Here is a 12500-nt window from a genome sequence, read left to right on the forward strand (position 1 = left end):
AGAAGTTTGGGATCAAAAGGAATTGATCTTGACATGGTTGGTGCATAGCAAAGTTCATGATTTTGGTGTTTTGGCTTGATTTTGTGGCTTGGTGGTGATTTTGGTGAAAAACGAAAATCATGGTTTTGGAAAACTGGCTGGACTCAATCCTCACAAATGCCTTCAAAGTGATGTGGGAGAAGTTTGGGATCAAAAGGAATTGATCTTGACATGGTTGGTGCATAGCCAAGTTCATGATTTTGGTGTTTTGGCTTGATTTTGTGGCTTGGTGGTGATTTTGGTGAAAAACGAAAATCATGGTTTTGGAAAACTGGCTGGACTCAATCCTCACAAATGCCTTCAAAGTGATGTGGGAGAAGTTTGGGAGCAAAAGGAATTGATCTTGACATGGTTGGTGCATAGCCAAGTGCCATGATTTTGGATTTTTGGCTTGATTTTGTGACTTGGTGGTGATTTTGGTGAAAAACGAAAATCATGGTTTTGGAAAACTGGCTGGACTCAATCCTCACAAATGCCTTCAAAGTGATGTGGGAGAAGTTTGGGATCAAAAGGAATTGATCTTGACATGGTTGGTGCATAGCCAAGTTCATGATTTTGGTGTTTTGGCTTGATTTTGTGGCTTGGTGGTGATTTTGGTGAAAAACGAAAATCATGGTTTTGGAAAAGTGGCTGGACTGAATCCTCACAAATGCCTTCAAAGTGATGTGGGAGAAGTTTGGGATCAAAAGGAATTGATCTTGACATGGTTGGTGCATAGCCAAGTTCATGATTTTGGTGTTTTGGCTTGATTTTGTGGCTTGGTGGTGATTTTGGTGAAAAACGAAAATCATGGTTTTGGAAAAGTGGCTGGACTCAATCCTCACAAATGCCTTCAAAGTGATGTGGGAGAAGTTTGGGATCAAAAGGAATTGATCTTGACATGGTTGGTGCATAGCCAAGTTCATGATTTTGGTGTTTTGGCTTGATTTTGTGGCTTGGTGGTGATTTTGGTGAAAAACGAAAATCATGGTTTTGGAAAAGTGGCTGGACTGAATCCTCACAAATGCCTTCAAAGTGATGTGGGAGAAGTTTGGGATCAAAAGGAATTGATCTTGACATGGTTGGTGCATAGCCAAGTTCATGATTTTGGTGTTTTGGCTTGATTTTGTGGCTTGGTGGTGATTTTGGTGAAAAACGAAAATCATGGTTTTGGAAAACTGGCTGGACTCAATCCTCACAAATGCCTTCAAAGTGATGTGGGAGAAGTTTGGGATCAAAAGGAATTGATCTTGACATGGTTGGTGCATAGCCAAGTTCATGATTTTGTGACTTGGTGGTGATTTTGTGGCTTGGTGGTGATTTTGGTGAAAAACGAAAATCATGGTTTTGGAAAACTGGCTGGACTCAATCCTCACAAATGCCTTCAAAGTGATGTGGGAGAAGTTTGGGATCAAAAGGAATTGATCTTGACATGGTTGGTGCATAGCCAAGTTCATGATTTTGGTGTTTTGGCTTGATTTTGTGGCTTGGTGGTGATTTTGGTGAAAAACGAAAATCATGGTTTTGGAAAACTGGCTGGACTGAATCCTCACAAATGCCTTCAAAGTGATGTGGGAGAAGTTTGGGATCAAAAGGAATTGATCTTGACATGGTTGGTGCATAGCCAAGTTCATGATTTTGGTGTTTTGGCTTGATTTTGTGGCTTGGTGGTGATTTTGGTGAAAAACGAAAATCATGGTTTTGGAAAACTGGCTGGACTGAATCCTCACAAATGCCTTCAAAGTGATGTGGGAGAAGTTTGGGATCAAAAGGAATTGATCTTGACATGGTTGGTGCATAGCCAAGTTCATGATTTTGGTGTTTTGGCTTGATTTTGTGGCTTGGTGGTGATTTTGGTGAAAAACGAAAATCATGGTTTTGGAAAACTGGCTGGACTCAATCCTCACAAATGCCTTCAAAGTGATGTGGGAGAAGTTTGGGATCAAAAGGAATTGATCTTGACATGGTTGGTGCATAGCCAAGTTCATGATTTTGGTGTTTTGGCTTGATTTTGTGGCTTGGTGGTGATTTTGGTGAAAAACGAAAATCATGGTTTTGGAAAACTGGCTGGACTCAATCCTCACAAATGCCTTCAAAGTGATGTGGGAGAAGTTTGGGATCAAAAGGAATTGATCTTGACATGGTTGGTGCATAGCCAAGTTCATGATTTTGGTGTTTTGGCTTGATTTTGTGGCTTGGTGGTGATTTTGGTGAAAAACGAAAATCATGGTTTTGGAAAAGTGGCTGGACTGAATCCTCACAAATGCCTTCAAAGTGATGTGGGAGAAGTTTGGGATCAAAAGGAATTGATCTTGACATGGTTGGTGCATAGCCAAGTTCATGATTTTGGTGTTTTGGCTTGATTTTGTGGCTTGGTGGTGATTTTGGTGAAAAACGAAAATCATGGTTTTGGAAAACTGGCTGGACTCAATCCTCACAAATGCCTTCAAAGTGATGTGGGAGAAGTTTGGGATCAAAAGGAATTGATCTTGACATGGTTGGTGCATAGCCAAGTTCATGATTTTGGTACTTGGTGGTGATTTTGTGGCTTGGTGGTGATTTTGGTGAAAAACGAAAATCATGGTTTTGGAAAACTGGCTGGACTGAATCCTCACAAATGCCTTCAAAGTGATGTGGGAGAAGTTTGGGATCAAAAGGAATTGATCTTGACATGGTTGGTGCATAGCCAAGTTCATGATTTTGGTGTTTTGGCTTGATTTTGTGGCTTGGTGGTGATTTTGGTGAAAAACGAAAATCATGGTTTTGGAAAACTGGCTGGACTCAATCCTCACAAATGCCTTCAAAGTGATGTGGGAGAAGTTTGGGATCAAAAGGAATTGATCTTGACATGGTTGGTGCATAGCCAAGTTCATGATTTTGGTGTTTTGGCTTGATTTTGTGGCTTGGTGGTGATTTTGGTGAAAAACGAAAATCATGGTTTTGGAAAAGTGGCTGGACTGAATCCTCACAAATGCCTTCAAAGTGATGTGGGAGAAGTTTGGGATCAAAAGGAATTGATCTTGACATGGTTGGTGCATAGCCAAGTTCATGATTTTGGTGTTTTGGCTTGATTTTGTGGCTTGGTGGTGATTTTGGTGAAAAACGAAAATCATGGTTTTGGAAAAGTGGTTGGACTCAATCCTCACAAATGCCTTCAAAGTGATGTGGGAGAAGTTTGGGATCAAAAGGAATTGATCTTGACATGGTTGGTGCATAGCCAAGTTCATTATTTTTGTGTTTTGGCTTGATTTTGTGGCTTGGTGGTGATTTTGGTGAAAAACGAAAATCATGGTTTTGGAAAAGTGGCTGGACTGAATCCTCACAAATGCCTTCAAAGTGATGTGGGAGAAGTTTGGGATCAAAAGGAATTGATCTTGACATGGTTGGTGCATAGCCAAGTTCATGATTTTGGTGTTTTGGCTTGATTTTGTGGCTTGGTGGTGATTTTGGTGAAAAACGAAAATCATGGTTTTGGAAAACTGGCTGGACTCAATCCTCACAAATGCCTTCAAAGTGATGTGGGAGAAGTTTGGGATCAAAAGGAATTGATCTTGACATGGTTGGTGCATAGCCAAGTTCATGATTTTGGTGTTTTGGCTTGATTTTGTGGCTTGGTGGTGATTTTGGTGAAAAACGAAAATCATGGTTTTGGAAAAGTGGCTGGACTCAATCCTCACAAATGCCTTCAAAGTGATGTGGGAGAAGTTTGGGATCAAAAGGAATTGATCTTGACATGGTTGGTGCATAGCCAAGTTCATGATTTTGGTGTTTTGGCTTGATTTTGTGGCTTGGTGGTGATTTTGGTGAAAAACGAAAATCATGGTTTTGGAAAACTGGCTGGACTCAATCCTCACAAATGCCTTTAAAGTGATGTGGGAGAAGTTTGGGAGCAAAAGGAATTGATCTTGACATGGTTGGTGCATAGCCAAGTGCCATGATTTTGGATTTTTGGCTTGATTTTGTGACTTGGTGGTGATTTTGGTGAAAAACGAAAATCATGGTTTTGGAAAACTGGCTGGACTCAATCCTCACAAATGCCTTCAAAGTGATGTGGGAGAAGTTTGGGATCAAAAGGAATTGATCTTGACATGGTTGGTGCATAGCCAAGTTCATGATTTTGGTGTTTTGGCTTGATTTTGTGGCTTGGTGGTGATTTTGGTGAAAAACGAAAATCATGGTTTTGGAAAAGTGGCTGGACTGAATCCTCACAAATGCCTTCAAAGTGATGTGGGAGAAGTTTGGGATCAAAAGGAATTGATCTTGACATGGTTGGTGCATAGCCAAGTTCATGATTTTGGTGTTTTGGCTTGATTTTGTGGCTTGGTGGTGATTTTGGTGAAAAACGAAAATCATGGTTTTGGAAAACTGGCTGGACTCAATCCTCACAAATGCCTTCAAAGTGATGTGGGAGAAGTTTGGGATCAAAAGGAATTGATCTTGACATGGTTGGTGCATAGCCAAGTTCATGATTTTGGTACTTGGTGGTGATTTTGTGGCTTGGTGGTGATTTTGGTGAAAAACGAAAATCATGGTTTTGGAAAACTGGCTGGACTGAATCCTCACAAATGCCTTCAAAGTGATGTGGGAGAAGTTTGGGATCAAAAGGAATTGATCTTGACATGGTTGGTGCATAGCCAAGTTCATGATTTTGGTGTTTTGGCTTGATTTTGTGGCTTGGTGGTGATTTTGGTGAAAAACGAAAATCATGGTTTTGGAAAACTGGCTGGACTCAATCCTCACAAATGCCTTCAAAGTGATGTGGGAGAAGTTTGGGATCAAAAGGAATTGATCTTGACATGGTTGGTGCATAGCCAAGTTCATGATTTTGGTGTTTTGGCTTGATTTTGTGGCTTGGTGGTGATTTTGGTGAAAAACGAAAATCATGGTTTTGGAAAAGTGGCTGGACTGAATCCTCACAAATGCCTTCAAAGTGATGTGGGAGAAGTTTGGGATCAAAAGGAATTGATCTTGACATGGTTGGTGCATAGCCAAGTTCATGATTTTGGTGTTTTGGCTTGATTTTGTGGCTTGGTGGTGATTTTGGTGAAAAACGAAAATCATGGTTTTGGAAAAGTGGCTGGACTCAATCCTCACAAATGCCTTCAAAGTGATGTGGGAGAAGTTTGGGATCAAAAGGAATTGATCTTGACATGGTTGGTGCATAGCCAAGTTCATGATTTTTGTGTTTTGGCTTGATTTTGTGGCTTGGTGGTGATTTTGGTGAAAAACGAAAATCATGGTTTTGGAAAAGTGGCTGGACTGAATCCTCACAAATGCCTTCAAAGTGATGTGGGAGAAGTTTGGGATCAAAAGGAATTGATCTTGACATGGTTGGTGCATAGCCAAGTTCATGATTTTGGTGTTTTGGCTTGATTTTGTGGCTTGGTGGTGATTTTGGTGAAAAACGAAAATCATGGTTTTGGAAAACTGGCTGGACTCAATCCTCACAAATGCCTTCAAAGTGATGTGGGAGAAGTTTGGGATCAAAAGGAATTGATCTTGACATGGTTGGTGCATAGCCAAGTTCATGATTTTGGTGTTTTGGCTTGATTTTGTGGCTTGGTGGTGATTTTGGTGAAAAACGAAAATCATGGTTTTGGAAAAGTGGCTGGACTCAATCCTCACAAATGCCTTCAAAGTGATGTGGGAGAAGTTTGGGATCAAAAGGAATTGATCTTGACATGGTTGGTGCATAGCCAAGTTCATGATTTTGGTGTTTTGGCTTGATTTTGTGGCTTGGTGGTGATTTTGGTGAAAAACGAAAATCATGGTTTTGGAAAACTGGCTGGACTCAATCCTCACAAATGCCTTTAAAGTGATGTGGGAGAAGTTTGGGAGCAAAAGGAATTGATCTTGACATGGTTGGTGCATAGCCAAGTGCCATGATTTTGGATTTTTGGCTTGATTTTGTGACTTGGTGGTGATTTTGGTGAAAAACGAAAATCATGGTTTTGGAAAACTGGCTGGACTCAATCCTCACAAATGCCTTCAAAGTGATGTGGGAGAAGTTTGGGATCAAAAGGAATTGATCTTGACATGGTTGGTGCATAGCCAAGTTCATGATTTTGGTGTTTTGGCTTGATTTTGTGGCTTGGTGGTGATTTTGGTGAAAAACGAAAATCATGGTTTTGGAAAAGTGGCTGGACTGAATCCTCACAAATGCCTTCAAAGTGATGTGGGAGAAGTTTGGGATCAAAAGGAATTGATCTTGACATGGTTGGTGCATAGCCAAGTTCATGATTTTGGTGTTTTGGGTTGATTTTGTGGCTTGGTGGTGATTTTGGTGAAAAACGAAAATCATGGTTTTGGAAAACTGGCTGGACTCAATCCTCACAAATGCCTTCAAAGTGATGTGGGAGAAGTTTGGGATCAAAAGGAATTGATCTTGACATGGTTGGTGCATAGCCAAGTTCATGATTTTGGTGTTTTGGCTTGATTTTGTGGCTTGGTGGTGATTTTGGTGAAAAACGAAAATCATGGTTTTGGAAAAGTGGCTGGACTGAATCCTCACAAATGCCTTCAAAGTGATGTGGGAGAAGTTTGGGATCAAAAGGAATTGATCTTGACATGGTTGGTGCATAGCCAAGTTCATGATTTTGGTGTTTTGGCTTGATTTTGTGGCTTGGTGGTGATTTTGGTGAAAAACGAAAATCATGGTTTTGGAAAACTGGCTGGACTCAATCCTCACAAATGCCTTCAAAGTGATGTGGGAGAAGTTTGGGATCAAAAGGAATTGATCTTGACATGGTTGGTGCATAGCCAAGTTCATGATTTTGGTGTTTTGGCTTGATTTTGTGGCTTGGTGGTGATTTTGGTGAAAAACGAAAATCATGGTTTTGGAAAAGTGGCTGGACTCAATCCTCACAAATGCCTTCAAAGTGATGTGGGAGAAGTTTGGGATCAAAAGGAATTGATCTTGACATGGTTGGTGCATAGCCAAGTTCATGATTTTGGTGTTTTGGCTTGATTTTGTGGCTTGGTGGTGATTTTGGTGAAAAACGAAAATCATGGTTTTGGAAAACTGGCTGGACTCAATCCTCACAAATGCCTTTAAAGTGATGTGGGAGAAGTTTGGGAGCAAAAGGAATTGATCTTGACATGGTTGGTGCATAGCCAAGTGCCATGATTTTGGATTTTTGGCTTGATTTTGTGACTTGGTGGTGATTTTGGTGAAAAACGAAAATCATGGTTTTGGAAAACTGGCTGGACTCAATCCTCACAAATGCCTTCAAAGTGATGTGGGAGAAGTTTGGGATCAAAAGGAATTGATCTTGACATGGTTGGTGCATAGCCAAGTTCATGATTTTGGTGTTTTGGCTTGATTTTGTGGCTTGGTGGTGATTTTGGTGAAAAACGAAAATCATGGTTTTGGAAAAGTGGCTGGACTGAATCCTCACAAATGCCTTCAAAGTGATGTGGGAGAAGTTTGGGATCAAAAGGAATTGATCTTGACATGGTTGGTGCATAGCCAAGTTCATGATTTTGGTGTTTTGGGTTGATTTTGTGGCTTGGTGGTGATTTTGGTGAAAAACGAAAATCATGGTTTTGGAAAACTGGCTGGACTCAATCCTCACAAATGCCTTCAAAGTGATGTGGGAGAAGTTTGGGATCAAAAGGAATTGATCTTGACATGGTTGGTGCATAGCCAAGTTCATGATTTTGGTGTTTTGGCTTGATTTTGTGGCTTGGTGGTGATTTTGGTGAAAAACGAAAATCATGGTTTTGGAAAAGTGGCTGGACTGAATCCTCACAAATGCCTTCAAAGTGATGTGGGAGAAGTTTGGGATCAAAAGGAATTGATCTTGACATGGTTGGTGCATAGCCAAGTTCATGATTTTGGTGTTTTGGCTTGATTTTGTGGCTTGGTGGTGATTTTGGTGAAAAACGAAAATCATGGTTTTGGAAAACTGGCTGGACTCAATCCTCACAAATGCCTTCAAAGTGATGTGGGAGAAGTTTGGGATCAAAAGGAATTGATCTTGACATGGTTGGTGCATAGCCAAGTTCATGATTTTGGTACTTGGTGGTGATTTTGTGGCTTGGTGGTGATTTTGGTGAAAAACGAAAATCATGGTTTTGGAAAACTGGCTGGACTGAATCCTCACAAATGCCTTCAAAGTGATGTGGGAGAAGTTTGGGATCAAAAGGAATTGATCTTGACATGGTTGGTGCATAGCCAAGTTCATGATTTTGGTGTTTTGGCTTGATTTTGTGGCTTGGTGGTGATTTTGGTGAAAAACGAAAATCATGGTTTTGGAAAACTGGCTGGACTGAATCCTCACAAATGCCTTCAAAGTGATGTGGGAGAAGTTTGGGATCAAAAGGAATTGATCTTGACATGGTTGGTGCATAGCCAAGTTCATGATTTTGGTGTTTTGGCTTGATTTTGTGGCTTGGTGGTGATTTTGGTGAAAAACGAAAATCATGGTTTTGGAAAACTGGCTGGACTCAATCCTCACAAATGCCTTCAAAGTGATGTGGGAGAAGTTTGGGATCAAAAGGAATTGATCTTGACATGGTTGGTGCATAGCCAAGTTCATGATTTTGGTGTTTTGGCTTGATTTTGTGGCTTGGTGGTGATTTTGGTGAAAAACGAAAATCATGGTTTTGGAAAACTGGCTGGACTCAATCCTCACAAATGCCTTCAAAGTGATGTGGGAGAAGTTTGGGATCAAAAGGAATTGATCTTGACATGGTTGGTGCATAGCCAAGTTCATGATTTTGGTGTTTTGGCTTGATTTTGTGGCTTGGTGGTGATTTTGGTGAAAAACGAAAATCATGGTTTTGGAAAACTGGCTGGACTCAATCCTCACAAATGCCTTCAAAGTGATGTGGGAGAAGTTTGGGAGCAAAAGGAATTGATCTTGACATGGTTGGTGCATAGCCAAGTGCCATGATTTTGGATTTTTGGCTTGATTTTGTGACTTGGTGGTGATTTTGGTGAAAAACGAAAATCATGGTTTTGGAAAACTGGCTGGACTCAATCCTCACAAATGCCTTCAAAGTGATGTGGGAGAAGTTTGGGATCAAAAAGAATTGATCTTGACATGGTTGGTGCATAGCCAAGTTCATGATTTTGGTGTTTTGGCTTGATTTTGTGGCTTGGTGGTGATTTTGGTGAAAAACGAAAATCATGGTTTTGGAAAAGTGGCTGGACTGAATCCTCACAAATGCCTTCAAAGTGATGTGGGAGAAGTTTGGGATCAAAAGGAATTGATCTTGACATGGTTGGTGCATAGCCAAGTTCATGATTTTGGTGTTTTGGCTTGATTTTGTGGCTTGGTGGTGATTTTGGTGAAAAACGAAAATCATGGTTTTGGAAAAGTGGCTGGACTCAATCCTCACAAATGCCTTCAAAGTGATGTGGGAGAAGTTTGGGATCAAAAGGAATTGATCTTGACATGGTTGGTGCATAGCCAAGTTCATGATTTTGGTGTTTTGGCTTGATTTTGTGGCTTGGTGGTGATTTTGGTGAAAAACGAAAATCATGGTTTTGGAAAACTGGCTGGACTCAATCCTCACAAATGCCTTCAAAGTGATGTGGGAGAAGTTTGGGATCAAAAGGAATTGATCTTGACATGGTTGGTGCATAGCCAAGTTCATGATTTTGGTGTTTTGGCTTGATTTTGTGGCTTGGTGGTGATTTTGGTGAAAAACGAAAATCATGGTTTTGGAAAACTGGCTGGACTCAATCCTCACAAATGCCTTCAAAGTGATGTGGGAGAAGTTTGGGATCAAAAGGAATTGATCTTGACATGGTTGGTGCATAGCCAAGTTCATGATTTTGGTGTTTTGGCTTGATTTTGTGGCTTGGTGGTGATTTTGGTGAAAAACGAAAATCATGGTTTTGGAAAAGTGGCTGGACTCAATCCTCACAAATGCCTTCAAAGTGATGTGGGAGAAGTTTGGGATCAAAAGGAATTGATCTTGACATGGTTGGTGCATAGCCAAGTTCATGATTTTGGTGTTTTGGCTTGATTTTGTGGCTTGGTGGTGATTTTGGTGAAAAACGAAAATCATGGTTTTGGAAAACTGGCTGGACTCAATCCTCACAAATGCCTTCAAAGTGATGTGGGAGAAGTTTGGGAGCAAAAGGAATTGATCTTGACATGGTTGGTGCATAGCCAAGTGCCATGATTTTGGATTTTTGGCTTGATTTTGTGACTTGGTGGTGATTTTGGTGAAAAACGAAAATCATGGTTTTGGAAAACTGGCTGGACTCAATCCTCACAAATGCCTTCAAAGTGATGTGGGAGAAGTTTGGGATCAAAAGGAATTGATCTTGACATGGTTGGTGCATAGCCAAGTTCATGATTTTGGTGTTTTGGCTTGATTTTGTGGCTTGGTGGTGATTTTGGTGAAAAACGAAAATCATGGTTTTGGAAAAGTGGCTGGACTCAATCCTCACAAATGCCTTCAAAGTGATGTGGGAGAAGTTTGGGATCAAAAGGAATTGATCTTGACATGGTTGGTGCATAGCCAAGTTCATGATTTTGGTGTTTTGGCTTGATTTTATGGCTTGGTGGTGATTTTGGTGAAAAACGAAAATCATGGTTTTGGAAAAGTGGCTGGACTCAATCCTCACAAATGCCTTCAAAGTGATGTGGGAGAAGTTTGGGATCAAAAGGAATTGATCTTGACATGGTTGGTGCATAGCCAAGTTCATGATTTTGGTGTTTTGGCTTGATTTTGTGGCTTGGTGGTGATTTTGGTGAAAAACGAAAATCATGGTTTTGGAAAAGTGGCTGGACTCAATCCTCACAAATGCCTTCAAAGTGATGTGGGAGAAGTTTGGGATCAAAAGGAATTGATCTTGACATGGTTGGTGCATAGCCAAGTTCATGATTTTGGTGTTTTGCCTTGATTTTGTGGCTTGGTGGTGATTTTGGTGAAAAACGAAAATCATGGTTTTGGAAAACTGGCTGGACTGAATCCTCACAAATGCCTTCAAAGTGATGTGGGAGAAGTTTGGGATCAAAAGGAATTGATCTTGACATGGTTGGTGCATAGCCAAGTTCATGATTTTGGTGTTTTGGCTTGATTTTGTGGCTTGGTGGTGATTTTGGTGAAAAACGAAAATCATGGTTTTGGAAAACTGGCTGGACTCAATCCTCACAAATGCCTTCAAAGTGATGTGGGAGAAGTTTGGGATCAAAAGGAATTGATCTTGACATGGTTGGTGCATAGCCAAGTTCATGATTTTGGTGTTTTGGCTTGATTTTGTGGCTTGGTGGTGATTTTGGTGAAAAACGAAAATCATGGTTTTGGAAAACTGGCTGGACTCAATCCTCACAAATGCCTTCAAAGTGATGTGGGAGAAGTTTGGGAGCAAAAGGAATTGATCTTGACATGGTTGGTGCATAGCCAAGTGCCATGATTTTGGATTTTTGGCTTGATTTTGTGACTTGGTGGTGATTTTGGTGAAAAACGAAAATCATGGTTTTGGAAAACTGGCTGGACTCAATCCTCACAAATGCCTTCAAAGTGATGTGGGAGAAGTTTGGGATCAAAAGGAATTGATCTTGACATGGTTGGTGCATAGCCAAGTTCATGATTTTGGTGTTTTGGCTTGATTTTGTGGCTTGGTGGTGATTTTGGTGAAAAACGAAAATCATGGTTTTGGAAAAGTGGCTGGACTCAATCCTCACAAATGCCTTCAAAGTGATGTGGGAGAAGTTTGGGATCAAAAGGAATTGATCTTGACATGGTTGGTGCATAGCCAAGTTCATGATTTTGGTGTTTTGGCTTGATTTTGTGGCTTGGTGGTGATTTTGGTGAAAAACGAAAATCATGGTTTTGGAAAACTGGCTGGACTCAATCCTCACAAATGCCTTCAAAGTGATGTGGGAGAAGTTTGGGATCAAAAGGAATTGATCTTGACATGGTTGGTGCATAGCCAAGTTCATGATTTTGGTGTTTTGGCTTGATTTTGTGGCTTGGTGGTGATTTTGGTGAAAAACGAAAATCATGGTTTTGGAAAACTGGCTGGACTCAATCCTCACAAATGCCTTCAAAGTGATGTGGGAGAAGTTTGGGAGCAAAAGGAATTGATCTTGACATGGTTGGTGCATAGCCAAGTGCCATGATTTTGGATTTTTGGCTTGATTTTGTGACTTGGTGGTGATTTTGGTGAAAAACGAAAATCATGGTTTTGGAAAACTGGCTGGACTGAATCCTCACAAATGCCTTCAAAGTGATGTGGGAGAAGTTTGGGATCAAAAGGAATTGATCTTGGCATGGTTGGTGCATAGCCAAGTTCCAAGATTTTGGTGTTTTGGCTTGATTTTGTGACTTGGTGGTGTGCCAAGAATCATGAAATTTTCAAAGTGGTGGTTTTTGAGTTTTGTTGGTTGGAAAGTGTCACAAATGCATGCAGAATGAGGTCTAGAAAGTTTGGTATCAAAACCAAGCCATCTTGATGTGGTTTTGAATTTTTGAAATGTTGGAAAATAGAGGGTTTTGAAAAAAATTCATGAAAATTC

Source organism: Phaseolus vulgaris, chromosome 11 (assembly GCF_051622355.1).
Source record: "Phaseolus vulgaris cultivar YP4 chromosome 11, ASM5162235v1, whole genome shotgun sequence".
NCBI lineage: Eukaryota > Viridiplantae > Streptophyta > Magnoliopsida > Fabales > Fabaceae > Phaseolus > Phaseolus vulgaris.